The 24,700-nt window shown below is 40.9% G+C and overlaps 1 protein-coding gene across 5 annotated transcripts in view; it reads left to right on the plus strand.

Annotated features, from left to right (window-relative positions):
• The first annotated feature begins 10,127 nt into the window (after positions 1-10,127).
• The window catches only part of LOC109898885 (zinc finger MIZ domain-containing protein 1), a 195,076-nt gene continuing 180,503 nt past the window's right edge, over positions 10,128-24,700 (plus strand). For 3 of the 5 annotated variants that reach the window (XM_031835561.1, XM_031835562.1, XM_031835565.1), the window contains exon 1: positions 10,128-10,419. The gene's annotated coding sequence lies outside the window, so the exon portion shown is untranslated. The remainder of the gene's footprint in view (positions 10,420-24,700) is intronic. The other 2 variants (XM_031835564.1, XM_031835566.1) reach the window with 2 other exon arrangements.

Below are 24,700 nucleotides of genomic sequence, written 5' to 3' on the forward strand. Positions count from 1 at the left end.
GGACATTTCTCCAAAAAGTATGATCTGTCAATGGTGTATTGGAGGCGAAGTCAGGTGCAGGAGAGCCGAGTATAATGAACAGGCGCACTTTTAATAAAGTTCCAAAAACGAGAGCACTACATAAATCAAACACCCTCAAAAAACGGAACATAAAAGTAAAGTGCGTAAACTAACACCACATAACATGAAACAATTACACACAAAACATGATGGGAAACAGAGGGTTAAATACAAGCAGATTGATTGGGGAAATGAAAACCAGGTGTGTATGGAAACAAGACAAGACAAATGGATATATGAAAAATGGAGCGATGATGGCTAGAAAGCCGGTGACGTTGATCGCCGAACGCTGTACCGAAGAAGGAGAGGAGCCGACTTCGGCGGAAGTCGTGACATGATCTTTGTCCCCATACACAGTTTCGAACCGTAGTCTGGATTTTTTTATGGTGGTTTTGGAGCAGTGGCTTCTTCCTTGCTGAGGTTATGTCGATATTGGACTAATTTCACTGTGGATATATGTACTTTTGTACCTGTTTCCTCCAGCATCTTCACAAGGTCCTTTGCTGTTGTTCTGGGATTGATTTCCACTTTTCGCACCAAAGTACGTTCATCTCTAGGAGACAGAACGCATCTCCTTCCTGAGCGGTATGACGGATGCGTGGTCCCATGGTGTTTATACTTACGTACTATTGTTTGTACAGATGAATGTGGTACCTTCAGGTGTTTGGATATTGCTCCCAAGAATGAACCAGACTTGTGGAGGTCTACATTTGTTTTCTGAGGTCTTGGCAGATTTCTTTTGATTTTCCCATGATGTCAAGCAAAGAGGCACTGAGTTTGAAGGTAGGCCTTGAAATACATCCACAGGTACACCTCCAATTGATTCAAATGATGTCAATTAGCCTATCAGATGCTTCTAAAGCCATGACATCATTTTTTGTCATTTTCAAATCTGTTTAAAGGCACAGTCAACTTAGTGCATGTAAACTTCTGACCCACTGGAATTGTGATACAGTGAATTATAAATGAAAAAATCTGTCTGTAAACAATTGTTGGAAAAATAATTTGTGTCATGCACAAAGTAGATGTCCTAACCGACTTGCCAAAACTATAGTTTGTTAACAAGAAATTTGTGGAATGGTGAAAAACAAGTTTTAATGACTCCAACCTAAGTGTATGTAAACTTCTGACTTCAACTGTACATTACAAGTGCCCATCCAAGAAGGCTCAACGTCAGGGCCTCCCGGGTGGCGCAGTGGTCGCAGTGGTCTAGGGCACTGCATCGCAGTTCAAGACTACTGGGAACTCGGAAGAAAACACGCTCCGACTGGAAAAATACACTTTGAACGGTCATCTCATTCAGAATTCCAAGTCGGGAACTCTAGCCTCTTTCTAGAGCACAGACCTGAACATTACTGATGTCATGAGTCAACATTGTTTTTTTCAGAGTTCCCAGTTGAAACCACCATAATCCAGAGAATGCCAGACCGCCACGCCTCCTTCCTGTTCAAGTGAGCACAGCACAACAAGGTGAGTCTAAAAATGTTTTGTATGCTGCTGCATAAATGATGTAATATGCCAGGGAGATATCTATATTGTAGCTAAGAAAGTAATACTAAGTGTATGTTGTGTAGTAAGCTGTTAGTAACCCATGTGCATCACCCTCACCCTAATAATTTGGTCCCTTTTCCACTCACAACTTAGCCTACAGTTCTGACTTGGTTGTGCACATTTAGCCAATACCCTGTTTTAGAGAAATGTCATCATTGAATATTGTAAGAGCATTCATTGTCTTCTTATATGCCCCCTTTATTTATCCTAAGGTTCTGACTTGGTGTACAGGGAGAATATTGTAAGAACATGTTCTGAATTCTGTCACTGTACATTTAACATTTTTTGAGGAAATTGTTATATTCACTACGTCTGTCACATTCTGACCTTAGTTCCTTTGTTATGTCTTTGTTTTAGTATGGTCAGGGCATGAGTTGGGTGGGTTGTCTATGTTCGTTTTTCTATAATTTGGGATTTCTGTGTTCAGCCTAGTATAGTTCTCAATCAGAGGCAGTTGTCAATCGTTGTCCCTGATTGAGAATCATACTTAGATAGCCTGGTTTCACTTCCGTGTCAGTGCTTGTTGCCACGCGGGACTGTTTCGTTTATTCAAGTTTATTGTTTTGTTCCAGTGTTCTGTTGATTTTGATTAAACATCATGGACACTTACCACGCTGCACATTGGTCCTCTGATCCTTCTCGCTACTCCTCCTCAGAAGAGGAGGACGAGATCCGTTACAACGTCAGTCCCAGCTCGCTCATTAATGTCTTAATCGAAATGATGGATTTCGTCTTATCCGCTCGTCGTTCCCTTCTGCCATAGTTTGTACATCTCAATGCCATAGTTTGTACATCTCAATTGTCAGTAGAAACCACATTTTGTTTAAGCAAGTCAACCACATCAGCTATGTTTTTTTTGAAGGCAGTAAATGAGGCTGAATTAACTGTTTCGCTGCCAGACAAGGCTCCGCTGATAGCCAGGTGTAGCAGTGGTAAGGTGTTGGGACTACTTTTGGGACTGCTGTTGGCACAGCTTTATGTAGGCCCTAACAGTTCGTGAGCACCGTTTGTCACTGTTTTAGTGCAATTAATGTATTGTTTAGTGGCTTTGCTGGCATGCATAAAACATTTTTTTTATTCATGCCAGCAAAGCCACTGTATGATATACTGTATGTATAACTTTGATGGTAAACAATTAGCAACTAAACTTCTGAACAGCCTCTTTAATTAGCCAAAACAGCACACCAAGAACAACTCTATGAATTTAAGTGTTCACATTTCTCCAGCCCCAATCCTCAGCTTTTCAAACCAAGTGGGGGGCTTCTGTTTTGTTCGAATTAAGGAGTGGGCCTTTAATTAGCCAAAACACAGCCAAAACGACACCTGTAACAAAATGGCCCTTTTACTTAGAATACTGCAGCCCTTAACCCAACAGCTTCAAAACACTGTAGCATCCGCCTGCTGTTGGAGAACAGAGCGGTCGATAGGCTTAAAAGGTTATACTGGATCAATAGCCAGTTGTTTTGGGCACCAGAGCTATTATATTAATGTCATCCTGAGGAATAGTCCCTGTCCAGGTAGGGTAGCCTGTCTGGTCTGGTCTTGTTTTAATGAAGCATTTCAGAGTATTGGAGTACTGATCTAGCATCAGTTTTCCTTTTAAATCATAATGAATGTGATTGCATGGGGGCTGATCCTAAATCAGCAGCACTCATACTCTAAGATGCATTTTGAATACAAACCCTGGTCTCCTTTTTAGGCCCTGACGTGGTGCACCAGGGGGTCCAGCCTGAGGCTTTCCATGGGCTTAAACTCTGGTGTTTTACTGGAGATAGTTAGTCACCATTAAGGTAGTTCCAGGTGTATTTCTCCTCGCAAAGTATTAATTTTCCATGTAGCCTCCAAGGTCAGAGAAAGAAGCCTACTATTAATAGACAGCATCACTACTTTAGCCATCACCAGGCGCAGGGCAGGCTAGAGTGCCACCAATACTTTCAACACAGATAATAAGCATAGCCTGATTTCACTGTGTTTCACCATTGTTTCTCTTCAGCGACATCAGTTTTGATGAACAGGCTGTCATAGTCAGTCTCATCTAAAAGAACAACTACACCTGCTAAGTGTGTGTGTAATCTTGACCCTGGCCTTGAGGTCAGATAACATATAACATAACATCACATATTGTAATGAGACTGTATTGACATTGCACAACTCTAAACAAGGGGTAAACCCTGCTCTTTGGTTGACTCAAAATCATATCTAGGTATTTTTTAAACATGAAAACAAACTACTTTTACCTCCCACATTTCATTACATAAAGCAGAACCAACCTTCCCTCAATCCCCCTGCCCCCATCCCTATATTCTATCCCCCTCTTCCTTTCCTTTGCTCACCCCCCTCATCCCCCCTCTTCTCAACCTCCTTCCCATTGCCTGAGGGAGCTGTTAGTGATGTGGATGCTGGCGCTCTATTGTGAGTGCTCATTGATCGCCGCTCCATTCGCTGCCTCGCTCTCCACAGCCAGTTCAGCTAGTCAGCATGGGGTGCAGCCTGTCTGCTATATCTGTCACCACTAGGGAAAGAGATGGAGAGAGAGAGGGGGAGAGAAAGGGAGGATGAGAGAGTGATAGGGAAGAGAGAGAGAGAGAGAGAGAGAGAGAGAGAGGAAAGAGGGAGACAGAGAACAGAGAGAGAGGGAAGAGAGAAAGAGAAAGAGAGGAAAGAGAGAGACATAGCGAACAGAGAGAGAGAGAGAGAGAGAGAGAGGGAAGAGAGAGAGAGAGGAAAGAGAGAGAGACGGAGCGAACAGAGAGAGAGAGAGAGAGGGAAGAGAGAGACGGGGGGGGGACTAAAAAGCCACCTCAACTCTCCAAAAGTGGCAGTCAGAAGCATCTGTTTTCTGTCTCGTTCTCTCTCTCTCTGTTTCTCAGAGTCTGAAGATAATCAATAGGGTACTCAGGCGGATTTATCGCGTCTTGTTTTCAAATAGAGCTCCTCTGCCTTTCTCTGTGGGGGCTGATCCATTCACTACCCTGCCAACACACACACCTGCCACTCAACACGAACACATATACGTTTGTGCGTGCGTGCATGCAAGCATTCTTGCGCGTGTGTGTGTGACCAGGATTCTGGTGTAGATGGAGAACACCAGTTAGAGGATCTGTTGTAAACAGCCATCAAACCTTTTAGTCTGTCCCATATGACACCCTATTTCCTATGTAGTGCACACACTACTTTTGACCATGGTCCATAGGGCTCTGCCATTTGGGATGCTGCCTCTGTTTGGACATAGAGAGCTGATGTCTGCACAACTGAGTCTCCCTCCATCATAGAGCTGTATAAAGCCCTAGCAACATCCATCTTCACTCCCCCCGTGCACTGTCAGAGACACACGCATAAACACACACATGCACACTTAAGAGAGTCTTGGTTGTTTTAATTGTTCATTAACAATATCAACATAACACACTGCCTAAAATCATGCACTACTACACAGTGCATTAACCTTGTTGGAGCGGACATACTTTTTTCTTTGTTCTCCATTGATGCATTCACTGGGCTCCCTTGCATTGTTGTGTGTGTGTGTGTGTGTGTGTGTATATGCGTGTGTGTGCATGTCCGTGTGCTTGTGCAAGCATGTGTGTGCGTGTGTCTGTGTGAAATTATACATGCAACCCAGTCAAGCTGAAGTCACCCCACCTATAATCCATCCATCTTCCAGGCAGCCATCTGGCTATGTTGTTCTGGAGAGCTGGAGCAGTGGGCCTGCCTGCCCTGGGACTTCTGACAACAAGACTGCTTTGAACTCTGTGTGTGTGTGTGTGTGTGTGTGTGTGTGTGTGTGTGTGTGTGTGTGTGTGTGTGTGTGTGTGTGTGTGTGTGTGTGTGTGTGTGTGTGTGTGTGTGTGTGTGTGTGTGTGTGTGTGTGTTGCTGAGTGTGTTTGTGTGTGGCTGAGTGACCGGTAGCAGGTCTGCTGACATCAGTAATGAACCCTTTCATCTTTGGATGACATCACAAAACTATGATTGATGACCCAGAACAGATAGTGCTATGATACGGCTGAAAAGTAGATGACAATAAGCCACAACGGTGCACTTGAGCACAGAGCCTTGGTTAAAGTCTTTGAGGCTTTTGTTACATAGAGAAATCCATCTCTGTAGCAATAATATTGAGGCTAGTCTGGTTCTGTTCATATAGAGCTGTTGGTCTAGTGTTATTATAATATTTATGGAAAATTAGGTGCTTCAAGAATTTCAGGCAACAATCCCTCTCACAAGATGCCTGATAAATATTAGTACACTTCTCTGGGTTATAAATGTATTTCTAAGGTGATTTAACACTTCATAAGAAAACACATTAAAGGAAAGAGGTAATAGAACTCAATTGTCTCTGTGATCCATTAAAGAGAGGATGTTAGAAAAGACAGCAGCTTCATACACTTCAATATAAATATGTTGTTTAAACAAACCTTCATTGCATCACAGAGAGATCCTCATATACTGTACACTGTGTCAACATGTAATCCATGAGACAAATCAGATCACAGCCTATCACATGTTCACAGCAAGACCACTCTGACATTGAACATTGTCTCCCTCCCTCCCTCCCTCCCTCCCTCCCTCCCTCCCTCCCTCCCTCCCTCCCTCCCTCCCTCCCTCCCTCCCTCCCTCCCTCCCTCCCTCCCTCCCTTTTTCTTTCTCTCTCTCTCCCTTTCTATCTCTCTGTCCCCCTCCCTTTCTCTCTCCCTCTTTCTATCCACCCACCCACCTCACCCGTCTATCCCTCTCTCCCTCTTTCCCCTCTCTTCCTTCTCTCTCCCTCTTCTATAACGAACACAATCTCCTTCTAAGAAATGCCCCCCGTAATATAAATGACTGACTGCCGGTCCGAGCTGGTGATGTCAGCCTCCACATTTATCCCTGTCAGCCTGTGTGGAGAGGAGTGCTGTCCTGTGTGTGTGTGTGTGTGTGTGTGTGTGTGTGTGTGTGTGTGTGTGTGTGTGTGTGTGTGTGTGTGTGTGTGTGTGTGTGTGTGTGTGTGTGTGTGTGTGTGTGTGTGTGTGTGTGTGTGTGTGTGTGTTTCCTGTCCCGACTAGGAGACAGGGTGTCCTTGAGACATTCTGCTCTGTGACAACCAGGCCCGGGTGGAGTGAAGCCCCCATGATATTTCTGCCTGAGTGGGGTTGACCCCCAGTCTCCAGCTCCCAGCCCCCCATAACATTACTGTCACTAGCACTAAAGGAGGGAAGCTAATGATGGCTGTTGGTCAGTATGTGTGCCCATATGGCAGAGGAGAGAATTAATCAAAAATATTTCTGAACCTGGATTTGTATAATATTTCTATATTATTTAAAATTACAACTAGATCTAAATCAACCAAAAAGCAACCCAAATAGGGTCCTAACACTCTTTATAGTCTTTGTTTTGTACTCTCCCGAGAGTTCTTAGCCCTGCTCTCTTCTCTCTCTTCCTGCTCTCACCCTTTACAGCCCACCAGGGGGACTACTTTTCAACAGAAAACCCTTTGTGTGTGTGTGTGTGTGTGTGTGTGTAGTGCGAAGGGGGAGAATTTAAACCTGAAGTACCGTTTAAATCAATCACCAACTCTAGAGGAACTGCCTATTGGAGCACATTCTGCTGTTGTATTACTTCACTACCTGAGTCATTGATAATATCCTTGAGAAAATACCTTTGATTTATACAAAGTAGTAACTTTAAAAGTTTATCAAATAAAAACAGGTGATTATTTTTAAGCTAGACTAATATAATTTACATGATTATGATACCATTATTGGAACGATATGTATTATCTGATATTATTGTAACGATGTGCAATAATAATAATTTGGGAAGCAATAATTTGGGAAGCAAGTTCAGGGAGTGAGTGTTTTAATAAATAAACTCAACATAATACACAACAAGAAACACAAACAACACACAGACATGAAACTGGAACAGAAACAATAACACCTGGGGAACGAACCAAAGGGAGTGACATATATAGGACAGGTAATCAGGAAGTTGATGGAGTCCAGGTGAGTCTGATGATACACAGGTGTGCGTAATGATGGTGACAGGTGTGCGCCATAACGAGCAGCCTGGTGACCTAGGGACCGGAGAGGGAGCACACGTGACAATTATTTATGTAACATTCACACTCAACCATATTCTTAAAAAGAAAGGTACAAGTTAGAACCAAATAAGGTTGTTGAGAGCGATGCCATTGAAGAACCATACAAAAATCCAAACCCAGAATTGTTTCGGCCATTCCAGGACCAGAGTTGAATACCCCAACTGTTACCCGAACCCCTAACCTTACCATAACCATAACCCTAACCGTAACCCTTACCGTAACAATTTAAAATGTCAGCTTCAATGGTGTAGGGATGTCCCAATGTTCCCGGATCACATGGACCAGATTCCTGCTGTAGGGTTTTAAGATAATACAATACATATTTCATAAGGCCTTCATTTGAGGGCCTAGTTTACCCTAATACAGGGACCTAAAACTCATAGTTTATAGGCCACATCAGGCCTGCAAGTCACATTGTGATGGCTTGCAATGTGATTTGTAATCCCTATTGAAGTCCAGCCAAAGTGGGGATATTCAACATTTTTTAAATGTATTCGCCCACAACCTGCATTGGGAAGAATAAGATATGACACTACCTTGAACATCTGAACTTGAACAACCATTTCAGTAATGGTTGAATAAGTCAAAGTAACATATTGGAATAGTTTAGAAACATTTATGTTATTTATATTTGAGTAGCATCGGATTAGTTCGTCAAAAACATAGATATTGAAACAAACAATTAAAAAATCTCCCTGCAAAGGAGCAAGCTGGGAATGACTATGATGGGCATGGTTTTGATACATTCTGGTTATTAACACCGAAACTAGAGTTATTTTACACCACTGAGTGTTAATTTCACTCTATAGAGTGTTAATTTAACTCTTGAATTAACACTAGAAATGTTACACTGAAAAATAAACAGTACTTAACACTGGCTTCCATTCCATACACTGAAGGCTCCCATACATTTCAAGAACCATTTAGAATTATGAAGAACCGTAGATGCCAAGTCAAGAACCCTACACTTAACTGTAAGGTTCTTTATTGGGAAATAGTTCTCCAAGGAAATTTAGAGCTGAAGAAGAACGATGTAAGAACCTTTATTTTTTTAACTTGCAATGTCTTATTACATTACTCATTATATAATATTGCATGACTATTAACTTAAAATGTACTGACTGCTTGTATAACAAATATTTAAATAATTAAGCACTACCTGGAAGTCCAATGCTGCAACACTGCATGACTTGTGGAGAAAGAGAGAGAAGAAAAGAGGGGCAGAGACATGCAGGGAGAAAGGGAGGGAGGGAAGGAGGGAGGAAGAGAAACAAGCACAGCATGAGAAGTGAGTGATTCTATCTGATGCACTGTTCCAGCTTCGGCACTGCTCGGCCCTCCCTCCGGGCAGTTCAGCTGTGCTTCACTAGCTGAGAAGAGTCTGCCTGCTCTCTCTCTCTCTCTCTTTCTCTGTGTGTGTGTGAGTGCGCGTGTTCGCGCGCATATGTGCATTCATTCGTGTGTGCGCGTGTGTGTGTCGGGGGAGACGTTGTTCGGTCGTCACTAGTAACCACAGCCACAAAGTCATAAACCCCGCCTATTTCTATATTTTATCTGCTTAGAATGTGATTTTAAACCTAACCATAACCTTAACCAGCTGCTAACCTTAACCTGAAATTAAGACCAAAAATATCATTTTCGTTTTTATGAATTTTTACGATCTAGGCCGGCCTAGCTAATTTGACTTTGTGGATGTGGTAACTAGTGGAAACCACATTGTTCCTTGACGTCACCGATCAGCCAAGCCTACTGCTGTAGCCGCTGCTGCTCACTGCTCGACTCTCAAACATGTCTTTGTTATTCTGTAGCTTCCATTGGAGACCGGAGACTCGCAAAATACGGAACCTGATACTTCCCGAAGCACTGCATGGTGCTCTAGCTCTCTGTAGCCTACTGAGAGCGCATATGACATGTAAAAGATAGGCTATCAACCATGTTGTTATTCAGAGATGACGATGATGATGAGGAGGTGTAAGAAAATAATAGCCTAATCATAACAACAATCATTTGTTTATTTTATTAATATGCCACCAGCCCAATTTATTATATTAGCCTATTATTTCAATTAGGCTATGGTTATAATTAGTATTATGAATATTGTGAATAGTGTTTTATAATTATTATTATTATTACAAAGGCATAGTCTATTTGTAGTGATTTGTGTATTAGCGGCGTTATTAGCCTTATATTCGTTATTATTATAATTTATATAATTCATATTATTCCTAATATACATCTATTAAATTGTAAAAATGGTTTAAAAACGTTTTTAGTGATATGATTTCAACAGCTTAGAAGTATTTAAATAATGTATTCAGATGGTTTAACATGCATCACCAAACACATCACCTCCACTAAAAATCGAAATTCAAACGCTGTCGGTGGTCGAATGATTTCACTCCCGTCCGTTCAGAGGTTTACAGTCTCTCATAGCCTTCTGTATGGTCGGTCTGTCACTCCTGGAGTATTCCTAAATCGCTCCCACCACCTGAATCTGGGACACATTTTGTCAGCAGCCCCGAAGCATGGCTCCCTCTGTGGTAACTGAACAGCCAGTGTAATTTGACACTTCAACTTGCTGTGGCTCTGTACGGTAGTTGATTCAGTCACTCACACACACCAACGGTACAGTGGGCGCTATTTTCTTGTATTTTAAAGTGAAAAGGAACGCAGTATACACGAGATTCGGGAAAACAAAGTGGATTTCTTCTTCTAGCCGAGGTTCCAAGCTAAAAGTAAGTTCCGTTCCTTGGTTGTTTCCGTATCGTAGGCTATTCTATCACACCTTGCCGTGGGTTGGTTGCACAGAGACAGGATTTTGTGTGTGGTCATTACTGCCTTGGATGGGTTCGCTTCTCGCTGCCCAGACTCAACCCCAGCGCTAACAATAGACTGACCTCCTAGAAGCCAGAGAATCAGAACAGAACCAGCCGTTATATTTAGCCTAAACTGGATAGCGGATTTTGTTATTGTGCCCGAGTCTGTTTAGGAATAAATCCGTCTAGCTAGATCTGATCCATGCACGCGTTTAGCCTACATTGAGCAATGTCTTATCCTCAAGTCACTTTAACATAGTGTGAGACGAGGTAGCCTAGCTAGCTACGAGATACGGAGGTGCATGCTCGTCTGTAGAGATATGATGGGTGCATGATTTCACATTGGTGTATGTGCATGTTTATGGGTTTGTAAAATAGGCTCCATATGCTCGAGAAGGCTGTTTGATTGTTGGTAAACAATTTACGTTAATCAGCTAGCTGAGCAGATGGGAATGTTAATCTTGGAATGTACGGGTATGTCAATAGTTCAGTGAGCAAAAAAAGGCTGGACTGAGTTGACTGCTTTCTAATAGCCTACCTGTTGTAATAATAGCATATCACAAAGACTTACCGTTAGCTGTATTGGCATGTTCTTAAAGTGTTACAATGAAGGCCTATGTATCTCCCGCTCGCAATATGTATTCTAACTATTCTTTGTAGCCTATCCGTGCCCCGCATAGGTTATTATGTCACTGTTAAAATAACATTTCTATCTTGCATTATATTTGTTCTATCAGACATGCACAAATGTGTCATTTATTGTGGAAGGCTGATTCATTACAACAACCTTCCCGACTGCGCTATTATACGGCCAAAAGTGGAGCTGAGAGACAAGAGTTTAGCTCTTATGGTTGGGCCGCTGTGTGCAGCGGGCGGCGGAGTCTCTGGCGAGCCCTCCCTGATAAATTCCTCCGTCTGGATGTGAGGCCAGCCGGGGCAGCGGCGGGCGGGCCTCCGGGTGGGTGGGAGGGAGAAGAGGAGGGAGCAGCACTGGCTTCTCTTTCATTACTCTCTCCGCTCGGACCATGAGGGGGGAGAGAGAGAGCAGCCAAGTCACAGCGGAAAAAAACCTGTAGACTGCACTGAACGAACGGGAGGAGAGGGAGGGAGAGAATACCCCTTTCCTCTCGTTAGTGAAGCAGGGGAGTTGGAGGAAACACTAGTTGGAGCGGCTGCGTTAGTTCAGAGGGAGAGTATGGATGTGTGATTTCACTTCAGATCAAGTCAAATGGTATTTGTCACATCTCTACACAACAGCTGACCTTACCGTGAAATGCGTACTTATAAGCCCCTAACCAACAATACAGTTCAATAAATAGTTAAGAAAATATTTACTAAATAAACTAAAGTAAATGTATAAAAATGTAAAGTAATCAGATTGATCCCACTTCAGTGAAACTCATACTCCTACAGGGCTATCGGCTATAGAATCACTGCACATGAATGGTTTGCGTTTATGTTATGATATAGGTCATTTAATGTACAATAATCACAGCAATATGAAAATATGTACCATGTTGTCACTGTCCTGAACAAAAGTGGAATGTTTTAGGTTCATAATTGATTAATAGATGCAGCGTGTAACAATGTGTTAATAACATGCATTAGTTACAGATTACAGTTAACAACACTTTTAAAGTGGAAGTAAAGCCTCACACCACACACACCCTATCTCACTGGTCAGTCCAGTTAACAGGTGAAAGTTGTATGAGAGAAGCTCATCCATCCAACCTTTTCATCTGTCAGCAGTCATGAAGGAAAGCAGACAAGGAATGAAAGCCAATCAATTCAATTGGAACGCAATGCTGTGTTTATGGGCTGTCTGTGTGGGTGAGTGGATAAGTGGAGAAAATGAGACAATGAAAGGGAACAAGGAAATTAACCATATATGCATATCGGAACTAGGCATGTATGTGTATTATGATTATGTTGCTCCTCAATCGGTAGTCTCACCCACAGCCTCAGTACTCAGGAAATGTATACTAGAGCTGGGGCGATAAACCCCAAATTATCGACACTGACCGTACCAATCAATTATCGCAAGCATTTTACTGATATCATTCCTTACGATAAGTTGCCTATACTAGAGAAATGTGAAGTTTAAAATGAAATAAGTTTGCTAATATGGGTGATTGTTATTGGGACAATTGATTGCTATAACCATCAAACTAGTAGTAGTTTTAAGGTGCACAATAATGTTACAAACGTATCTTTCTATTTATCTTTATTGCATCAATTCTGGCAATTTATCGCAATATGGATTTTTGTCAATATCGCCCAGCTCTAATGTATATACTGCTGTTGCTCCTCACTCAATCATAAATCCGTAGTAGTTCCATGCTTCTTCCTCTTCTATCTATTCAAATTCCCCACCCACAGCCTCAGAGCCTAGAGCTGAGCCGAGCTGAGAATTTAGAACCTGCACTACACTATTCACTCCTATGACAGCTTGACTTTTCACCTTACTGTTAGTATTCTATTGTGGAGTATTATGAAATTGTTGGCTGGCGTTCAATCAGACTCACTAGACATGGATTCTCTGTCTGCTTGTGTCTTGCCGTCGGCCCATATACCACCCACTCCCCTCGCATCCGCCTGTCTGTCCCACAGCAGAAGACAACCTTTGTTTCTGTCTGTCAGATTCTCTCTGTGTTGTTGAACATATCATAGTTGTTTTTAAAATGCTTCAATTTGCCTTTTTGTATATTCTAGAAATGTACAGCTGGGAAAATATCTCCAAGTAGAGAAATATGTCAAAGAAAATGCTTCCCCCACAGACCACATTGTCAGTGCTTCATAATAGGGAAATCTAAACTGCATAGAGGTTTACATCATTTGGACATATTACTTCATATCTCAAGTGTTCCATTATAATTTGACTGCATCAGACTCAGTGTTCACTCCATTTAATGTATTATCTCTCTCCAAAAGGTTATTGATTCATTTGACTGCGTAATAGTCTCCTGGTCGTAATTCCATTTGATTTGAATGGTTTGTGCAGCACTAGCTGCAGTTCCGTATTTTCTGGAACTCGACTTGCTGTTGCAAAAATATCAGCTGGCCGGTTGTACACAAAAGAGTTAGAATAAACATAGTTGTTCTTCTGTTGTAACAGTAACGTTAGGCTATTGCAAACATAAGAATGACACAAACAGGTTGTCTAGCAATTTCATGTTATTTTTTCTGGAAGGGTGTTACATGAAGCTATTTAGGCACGCTAATAGCCTACACAGCACATCAAACAAGCAAGACGTTTTTTTAATGTAATTTTTTCATCATCATTGCAACATTGTCTAAACAGGAGGCAGACTGCTGGCTAAATGGGAGCATAACTATAAAGATTACAGAAGCCTTCATATATATTTTTGGAACGTTCTTTCAAATTGCAGCTGTCCAGTAATATGAGGTAGAGAGAGAGGCTACATCATCATATCGATCAAATTCGTTTGGTACATGGTATTTTTTTTACGATCCCCATTGGCTGTTGCAAAAGCAGCAGCTACTCTTCCTGGGGTCCAGAGGGTTCAGACGATTCACACACCTGTGAGTGCTGCCTGCCTGCCTGCCTGCTGCCCTGTGAGGCCTATCTATCCATTTACCTCTGCCAATCAGCCTCAGACCAGTCTTCTAGGGGGAAGGTCAACCGGTACCACGCACTCGTTTAATAAGAGCCTTTACTTCAGTAAGTTATTAGAACAGCTAATAACTTCAGTCTCTAAAAGTGACTTACCGTGAGAGAGGCAGAGTGAGTGAGTGAGAGAGAGAGAGAGAGTGGTAGATACAGAGAGGTAGAGAAACTGTATGTGTGAGTGAGTGAAGAGAGAAGCAGAAACAGAGAAAGTGAATGTGAGTGAGCAGAGAGAGAGAGATGGGAAATAGGAACTCACTGGCCTTACCCTGTCACTGGCTTATGCATGTTTGATTTGACGTTCGTTGGTTCTTTGAGTAACGAGTGCAGGGAAGGGAATGTCACAATGGCCACGTCCTGTTCAGTTCCCTTCTGTAGTGACTGTGTCTGAACAGTGCTGGAGCAGGGGTCCTTGAATCAGAAATGACACCTGGCTAGGAGGCTATACAGAAACAATAGGAGAGTTCAAGGAGAACAAGGACGAGGAGAACAAAATGTCCCCTACGACCGTCCGTCTGTTTGTCCATCCACCATGACTACCTGTTTCACTGCTTGACTGACTGGTTGACTGGCTGGCTGGCTGCCTGCACTCAAGATTTCTCACCATCGGAGGCAATTATCTTCACATTTTTACTGCTGATGAAATCTTCACTCACTGGCAGTGAAGTGTGTGTGATCAGAGAGAGGGAGAGAGGGATTGTGTGTGTCTTGTTAGTCTGAGCAATGTGCGTGTGTATGTTTGTCTTGTAAATCCTGTTCAAACCAGACAAATGCATTGTCCTCATCTTCAGAATGTGTTGTTTTCTTGTGATTACAGTACAGTAGGGCTGTGTCCCACATGCACCCTTTCCCCATATAATGCACTACTTTTGTCTACGGCTTTGGTCAAAAGAGAATAAGGTGCCATTTGGGACGCATCCTAGCTCATTAGTCTCTTCTCTGTCTCCATGCTGGGTTGGTGAGTTCAGTGTGTCAGCTTTCCTTTCTGTGAGCTGTCAGGGTCATGTGGCTCTCATTTGATAATATAAACTGGGTGGTTTGAGCCCTGAATGCTGATTGGCTGACAACCATGGTATATCAGACCGTATACCACGGGTATGACAAAACATTTATTTTTCTGCTCTAATTACATTGGTAACTAGTTCATAATAGCAATAAGGCACCTCGGGGGTTTGTGATATATATATATATTTGAACCGTTATTTAACTAGGCAAGTCAGTTAAGAACAAATTCCTATTTTCAATGACGGCCTAGGAACAGTGGGTTAACTGCCTGTTCAAGGGCAGAACGACAGATTTCTACCTTGTCAGCTCGGCGGTTACTAGTCCAACGCTCTAACCACTATGGCCAATATACCACGGCTAAGGGCTGTAACCAGGCACTCCATGTTGCGTTGTGCATAAGAACAGCCCTTAGCCGTGGTAAATTGGCTATATACCACACATCGTCGAGCCTTATTGCCTAACCTCTCGGGGATATGCCAAAAGCCAGTGAAAATGCAGAGCGCCAAAATGTAAATAAATTGCTATAAAAATCAAACTTTCATGAAATCACACATGCAAGATAGCAAATTAAAGCTACATTTGTTGTGAATCCAGCCAACATGTCAGATTTCAAAAAGGCTTTTTGGCGAAAGCAAACAATGCTATTATCTGAGGATAGCACCCCAGTAAACAAAGAGAGAAAAACATATTTCAACCCTGCAGACGTGACACAAAACACAGAAATAAAAATATAATTCATGCCTTACCTTTGACGAGCTTATTTTGTTGGCACTCCAATATGTCCCATAAACATCACAAATGGTCCTTTTGTTCGATTAATTCCGTCAATATATATCCAAAATGTCCATTTATTTTGCGCATTTGATCCAGAAAAACACAGATTCCAACTTGCGCAACGTGACTACAAAATATCTCAAAAGTTACCTGTAAACTTTGCCAAAACATTTCAAACTACTTTTGTAATACAACTTTAGGTATTTTTTAACGTAAATAATTGATAAAATTGAAGACGGGATCATCTGTGTTCAATACAGGAGAAAAACAAACTGTAGCTAGCTTTCTGGTCACGCGCCTCTGTCTAGCAGTACACTTGAAGTTACCCTCGTTCAAGATGGCCGTAGTTCTTCATTACACAAAGGAAAAACCTCAACCGATTTCTAAAGACTGTTGACATCCAGTGGAAGCGGTGGGAACTGCAAGAAGGTCCCTTAGAAATCTGGATTTCCAATGAAATCTCATTGAAAAGAGAGTAACCTAACAAAAAAAAATCTGAATGGTTTGTCCTCTGGGTTTCGCCTGCTAAGTAAGTTCTGTTATACTCACAGACATGATTCAAACAGTTTTAGAAACTTCAGAGTGTTTTCTATCCAAATCTACTAATCTACTAATGCATATCTTATCTTCTGGGGATGAGTAGCAGGCAGTTTAATTTGGACATGCTTTTCATCCAAGATTCAGAATGCTGCCCCCTATCCTAGAGAAGTTAAATATAGCCTCCCTGATTGTATGCAAGTGTACTACAGCCTCTACCAAGCCTCTGGACTCAAATGTGTATAAGTGTGTGTGTGTGTGTGTGTGTGTGTGTGTGTGTGTGAGATGGAGAGTTATGGTTTATAGACTGTATGAAGGAGGTAGAATCACATCCAACATGCCCTCTAGGGATACATACTGTACTTGTTCTCTGACATAGACATTTGCATAGACATTTGTACACAGAGCGAATGTCAAATGTTAGAAGATATTTGGGTGTTGTGTAATAGAGAGAAGAAGACTTCCTGAATTACATTCACATTATTCTAAATGAATGTCACAGGAAATCATCAATTACAAAACATGTCATACTAGCATTTGTGAATGACGGGCCCTATTCAATCAAAACTGCTATGCATGCTGGATCCACATTTCCTGAGTAAGGAATATTCAGGCAGTAATAGGCGAGGCGAGTTCGTTACACTAATATACAAATGAGTTTCTGTTTTTGTTGCACACTGTAAACATTGTTTAGTTGTTTGCCCACATGTCCCAAGATCAAATTGGCATGCCACTGCAAAACCCACTTCCCTGGACAGCTCTGTCTCTCCCTGCCTGCCTACCTTCTCACAACAACTCAACCAGCAGAGAGTGTGTCCTTTGGAGAGAGAGAGAGTGTGTGAGAGAGAGTGTGTGACTGTGACGTGTTTGTGCTCTCTGTGTGCATTAGTGTGTGTGTGTGACACCCTCCCCTCATTGTGACTCTGGCAGTGTGAGGCAGGCTGTTTCCCTGTGTGTGTGTGTGTGTGTGTGTGTGTGTGTGTGTGTGTGTGTGTGTGTGTGTGGCTGTTTCCCAGGGTTCTAAGCCCTGCCGGTCCTTTCATACCCCTGCTGCCTGGGCGGCTCAGATAAAGAGACATATTTAAAACCTCCTCCCTCGCTGTGGAGAGAGGGAGCGAGAGAAAGAGAGAGCGAGAGAAAGAGACAGAGGGAGAAAGAGAGAGAGTGGGAGATGAGAGCAAAAGAGAGAGCAAAGAGGGCAGGAGGAAAAGCGTATTTGTCTCATCCCATGACAGCTGTTGTGTACATGTCTAATTAAAATAGTTGAATCACTTCAGTGATTCAGTGAAATCATATCACTCAAAAATACTGTATATCTAAACTAGAGGTCGACCGATTATGATTTTTCAACGCCGATACCGACACCGATTATTTGGGGACCAAAAAAGCCGATACCGATTAATCGGCCAATTTAAAAAAAATTGATTTATTTGAAATAATGATAATTACAACAATACTGAATGAACACTTATTTTAACTTAATATAATACATCAATACAATCAATTTAGCCTCAAGTAAATAATGAAACATGTTATATTTGGTTTAAATAATGCAAAAACAAAGTGTTGGAGAAGAAAGTAAAAGTGCAATATGTGCCATGTAAGAAAGCTAACGTTTCAGTTCCTTACTCAGAACATGAGAACATATGAAAGCTGGTGGTTCCTTTTAACATGAGTCTTCAATATTCCCAGGTAAGAAGTTTTAGGTTATAGTTATTATATGAATTATAGGACTATTTCCCTCTATACCATTTGTATTTCATTAACCTTTGACTATTGGATGTTCTTATAGGCACTATATAGCGAGTGACGTTTGAAATGCTATTAGTGCACGCTAACTAGCTAGCCATTTCACTTCGGTTACACCAGCCTCATCTCGGGAGTTAATAGGCTTGATGTCATAAACAGTGCAATGCTTGACGCACAACAAAGAGCGGCTGGCAAAATGCACGAAAGTGCTGTTTGAATGAATGTTTACGCGCCTGCTGGTGCCTACCACCGCTCAATCAGATACTTAGATACTTGTATGCTTGTATGCTCAGTCAGATTATATGCAACGCAGGACACACTAGATAACATCTAGTAATATCATCAACCATGTGTAGTTAACTAGTGATTATGATTGATTGTTTTTTATAAGATACGTTTAATGCTAGCTAACAACTTACCTTGGCTTACTGCATTCGCGTAACAGGCAGTCTCCTTGTGGAGTGCAACGAGAGAGAGGCAGGTCATTATTGCGTTAGACTAGTTAACTGAAAGGTTGCAAGATTGAATCCCCCGAGCTGACAAGGTGAAAATCTGTCGTTCTGCCCCTGAACAAGGCAGTTAACCCAGTTCCTAGGCCTTCATTGAAAATAAGAATGTGTTCTTAACTAACTTGCCTAGTTAAATAAAGGTATATAAAATGTAAAAAAATCGGCAAATCGGCACCCCAAAATACCGATTTCCGATCGCTATGAAAACTTGAAATCGGCCCTAATTAATCGGCCATTCCGATGAATCGGTCAACCTCTAATCTAAACTACAGAAATAAAACTATATTGAAAATGTATTGTTAATAACCTCTTGAAGCTAGGGGGCACTATTTTTATGTTTGGAAAAATAACGTTCCCAAAGTAAACGGCCTATTTCTCAGGACTAGATGCTAGAATATGCATATAATTGACAGCTTAGGATAGAAAACACTATAAAGTTTCCAAAACTGTACAAATATTGTCTGTGAGTATAACAGAACGGATATTGCAGGCGCAAGTCTGAGAAAAATCCAATCAGGAAGTGACTCTTATTTTGAAACCTATGTGTTCCTATGCATCCCTATTGACCATTGAAAGGGATATCAACCAGATTCCTTTTTCTATGGCTTCGCTAAGGTGTCTACAGCCTTTAGACATAGTTTCAGGCCTTTATTTTGAAGAATGAGCGTGAACGACCACATTATGTAAGTGGTCAGGTGGGGGCTCTCAGAGTGATTTTTGCGCAAAAGAGAGAGGCGGTCCTAGTGAAAAGCCAACTGTCCCGGTTGATATATTATCGAATAGATATTTGAAAAACACCTTGAGGATTGATTATAAAAAACGTTTGCCATGTTTCTGTCGACATTATGGATATAATTTGGAATTTTTGTCTGCGTTGTCGTGACCGCTATTTCCGGTGGATTCCTGGGCATAATGCACCAAACTAACGGAGGTATTTGGATATAAAAAATATCTTTATGGAACAAAAGGAGCATTTGCTGTCTAACTGGGAGTCTCGTGAGTGAAAACATCCGAAGATCATCAAAAGTAAACGGTTAATTTGATTGCTTTTCTGACCAAGCTTCCTGATGCTAAGTGTACATAATGCTATGCTAGGCTGTCGATAAACTTACACAAACGCTTGTATTGCTTTCGCTGTAAAGCATCATTTAAAAATCTGAGATGACAGGGTGATTAACAAAAGGCTAAGCTGTGTTTCGCTATATTTCACTTGTGATTACATGAATATGAATAGTTTCTTGTAATATTTTTTGATTGTTGCGCTATGCTAATCAGCGGTTGCTGAATGCAAATATACCGTATCCAGGATGGGTAGTTCTCAGAGGTTTTTAATACTTAGTCTTTAATCAATCACCAGTTACCATATCTGCAATCAATCTCCCCGGTTTATCAGCAAATCGATGTGTTTCACCAGATACAGTATTATGTTCCTCTCTCCCATGCAGTAGTAGAATGGCTGTTGTTCCTAGAAGACAGAAGCCATTGTTGAACTGATCGTTTATCATTTCAGTAATGGGAGCAGACTAATCATGTGTGTGTGTGCGTGTGTATTCTGGAGACTAGCGAGGATCCACTGCGTGGTGCTTGCCAGGGCCCAGCCTCCAAAACAATGTTTGTCATTGTCTTCCCATGCCATCTGTTGAAAAACAACGGCACTCTCTCAAAATTATATAAAGATGCTCAAATCCCGGTTTCTTAGGAACATATGTGTATAAACCAAGAACAACAAAAGGCTATAGGAAGCAAGGCAGATTACTTCAAATTTAGCAGAATTTGGAATTGTCAGGGCAGCGAACTCTAGTCAGTTGGTTTGGGAACACTTTCTATGAAGTACAAATGTATAATCAGGGGCGCAACTTTTGTTGGGGACGGAGCGGACATGTCCCTCCCACATTCTGAAATTGCATTTTTGTCCCCCCCAGTTTTATAATTGGAATGTGATTATAAAACGAGGCAACGGTGTGCTTTAGGACCATGTGGACGCCTCCGAATGCCGGGTAGGCTGTTTGGAGTATTTATCCGACTGGATATATATTTTAAATTTTTTAATCTAAAACCAAAGTGGCGCCCCTGCATATAATACTTCATAACATCCTTTATAGTGCCTTATAATGCGCATAACATTTCATGTTATTTCCCTAACAACTGTTAGGAGTTTCACCTTTCTGCTTCCTAATAGATGAGGAAAGGAAAAGCAGATCCCAGGTCTGTGTATAGTGTGCTGGGTGGGATTGTAAAGAGCAGACACGACAGGGATTAGGCCTAAGAATTAGGGCTTGCCTGCCTGTGTACTGTATGCACACACCTTTCTGGATGTCATGTTGGAAGTACATGTCTTCCTGATATATCTTATCAATATAATTGTATATCATGAGAAGAGTGTGTCTGTGTGTGTGTGTATGCGACAAAGCGTCAGAGTGTGGTGGTGGTGGTGGGGGTGGGGGGTTCCTTCCTGTCTTTATTTTCTCTGGAATTCCTTTGTTTTTGGAAGTCCGGAACGGAACAGGAGAAACTGAATCTGCGTGTTGCCTCGGGGCATGTTCTCCTTGAAAAGACACACACTGCCGCAAATAGGTTTGTGTGGCTGCTGTTTTCAAAGCCAGGAACAGCCAATGTGCTTTTCTCCTCTCAGCATATAACAGTTCAGCAGGCAACAAAACAGATACTGCTACTTCTGCAGAAATATTTTCAAAGGATCCTATTAGCACTAGCTATGCTGCCTTTAGGCCGCTAGTTTACTAAAGGTTTAACCCCCGCACACTCATGTTGAAGCTGTCCTCAATACCTCAAAGTTAGACTTTGTCAATTAAAAGGTTAACTCTCAACCCCAATTTCAACCTTTGCCCAAACCCTTCAAATAAAATAAAAAATGCATTCAGGTGAGAAGTTGTAGGTGGGGCATTTTCTCATAAATATTCATTTTGGGGGAGGGTAAGCATAGTTTTACCTGATCCCAACACTTTCTTACTAAAGCATACTTACCAGAAGTCTATGGAAGTCTACGAGTGATTTAATTAAATCTTAAATTGTAATGGGCAAAAGATAAATCAATATCATGTTTGCAATATCATGTTTCCCTTTCCTAAATGGGTATGCATTTTTTGTGACAAAATTCAAATACGAAGTAATATATTAAATTATAATGTTCATGAGGATGCATAATGCCTGCCAATTTGAAAAAAAAAACGAAAAACGGTGTTTAATATTTAATTTCCAGTAGTGCTGAGCGATTAACCGACATTTCGGTTATTTTTCATTTTTTAAACAACTAATTGACAGAGGTTGGTTCAATTATTTGAATTCCTTTTTGTTTGTTTTTATCTGTGAGCTCAATGTGCTGTTTCTGTAGAGATCAATCAGATCAAGTCTGAACTGTGCGATGTAGTAGGGAGTTGTAGTTTCCAACAGCCCAATATTCTACTTCGTTTATCTCAGAGAACATGTTAAGTTTTTACTACAATAACCATAATCCATTGCGTGCCTTCTTAAACTGGCCGTTGTGTGGCGAAAGACAGAAAGACTGAAAAAAGAGAGAATGTGCGATACAGAGAGATAGAAAGCAGTTGCTTTACGAGCCTGAAAATACATGATCTAAGTGACAGTTGGTATTTAGCAGTCAGAAAAGTTTGCCTTGTTTACTTTGAAGAACTACTAAAATAGTGATTTTTGTCAGACAGTACAGGCAGCAGCTCTATATGAGACGATGACTTGGGATGAAATAATAATGTCATCAAGAAAACAAATATTTTAGTAAAGTAAAGTAATAATAAATTATGGTTAATAAGTGATAAGCAGTACCAGCACTAATTTCCATGGTACTATCCAGTACAACACGGATTCGTAAAAACATGTACATGGTTAAATGAAAAATAATTTCTCATGTTTGCCATTTTCTTTCCTTGTTGTAACAGCATGAATTGTGACAAAAATAAAAAATATTTCTACTCTTCCATGTGGTTTAAGACAAAATTCAAATGATTAATCAAATTTGATAAATCAATCGCAATGCTTCATTTGGCTATATCGTTTCATGATTTCTCCTTTGTGTTTTCATTTTCGATGTGTGTTAGACCTATTAATCAAACACGGTGGGCGGGGTTTTGGTAACGTGAGGCGGAAGAGGTTGCCTTGATCAGAGAAGAAGAGGCAAAGATGTACTATACACTAGAGGTCGACCGATTATGATTTTTCAACGCCGATGCTGATACCGATTTATTTCGGGACCCAAAAAAGCCGTTACCGATTAATTGGCCGATTTTTATTTATTTTATTTTATTTGTAATAATGACAATTACAACAATACTGAATTAACACTTATTTTAACTTAATATAATACATCAATAAAATCAATTTAGCCTCAAATAAATAATGAAACTTGTTCAATTTGGTTTAAATAATGCAAAAACAAAGTGTTGGAGAAGAAAGTAAAAGTGCAATATGTGCCATGTAAGAAAGCTAACGTTTAAGTTCCTTGCTCAGAACATGAGAACATATGAAAGCTGGTGGTTCCTTTTAACATGTGTCTTCAATATTCCCAGGTAAGAAGTTTTAGGTTGTAGTTATTATAAGAATTATAGGACTATTTCTCTCTATTCGATTTGTATTTCATATACCTTTGACTATTGGATGTTCTTATAGGCACTTTAGTATTGCCTATATTGCCTCGCTCCTACCTGGGCTCGAACCAGGAACACATCGACAACAGCCACCCTCGAAGCAGCGTTACCCATGCAGAGCAAGGGGAACAACCACTCCAAGTCTCAGAGCGAGTGGTTTTAAACGCTATTAGCGCGCACCCTGCTAACTAGCTAGCCATTTCACATCGGTTACACTAGCCTAATCTCAGGAGTTGATAGGCTTGAAGTCATAAACAGCACAATGCGTCAAGCATTGCGAAGAGCTGCTAGCAAATGCACTAAAGTGCTGTTTGAATGAATGTTTACGAGCCTGCTGGTGCCTACCATCGCTCAGTCAGACTGCTCAAATCATAGACTTAATTATTACATAATAACACAGAGAAATACGAGCCTTTGGTCATTAAAATGGTCGAATCCGGAAACTATAATTTCAAAAAACAAAACGTTTACTCTTTCAGTGAAATACGGAACCGTTACGTATTTTTTCTAACGGATGGCATCCCTAAGTCTACATATTGCTGTTACATTGTACAACTTTCGATGTTATGACATAATTATGTACAATTCTGGCAAATTAATTACGGCCTTTGTTAGGAATAAATGGACTTAACACAGTTCGCAATGAGCCAGGTGGCCCAAACTGCTGCATATAACCTGACTGCTTGCACCGAACGCAGGAGAAGTGACAATTTCCCCAGTTATAAGAAATTCATGTTAGCAGGCAATATTAATAAAATATGTAGGTTTAAAAATATATACTTGTGTATTGATTGTAAAGAAAGGCGTTGATGTTTATGGTTAGGTACATTGGTGCAACAGCAGTGCTTTTTCGCAAATGTGCTTGTTAAATCATCACCCGTTTGTCGAAGTAGGCTTTGATTTAATGAGAAGATAACAGGCACCGCATCGATTATATGCAACGCAGGACACGCTAGATAAACTAGTAATATCATGTTTTGGCAGAGTTTACAGGTAACTTTTGAGATATTTTGTAGCGACGTTGCATAAGTTCGAAGCAGTGTTTTTCTGGATCAAATGCGCCAAATAAATTGACATTTTGGATATATATTGACGGAATTAATTGAACAAAAGGACCATTTGTGATGTTTATGGGACATATAGGAGTGCCAACAAAAGAAGCTCATCAAAGGCATGATTTATATTTTATTTCTGCATTTTGTGTTGCGCCTGCAGAGTTGAAATATGCTACTCTCATTGTTTACTGTTGTGCTATCATCAGATAATAGCATATTATGCTTTCGCCGAAAAGCCTTTTTGAAATCTGACATGTTGGCTGGATTCACAACGAGTGTATCTTTAATTTGCTATCTTGCATGTGTAATTTAATGAAAGTTTGATTT

The sequence above is a fragment of the Oncorhynchus kisutch genome, linkage group LG11 (genome assembly GCF_002021735.2).
Source record: "Oncorhynchus kisutch isolate 150728-3 linkage group LG11, Okis_V2, whole genome shotgun sequence".
Taxonomy (NCBI): Eukaryota; Metazoa; Chordata; class Actinopteri; order Salmoniformes; family Salmonidae; genus Oncorhynchus; species Oncorhynchus kisutch.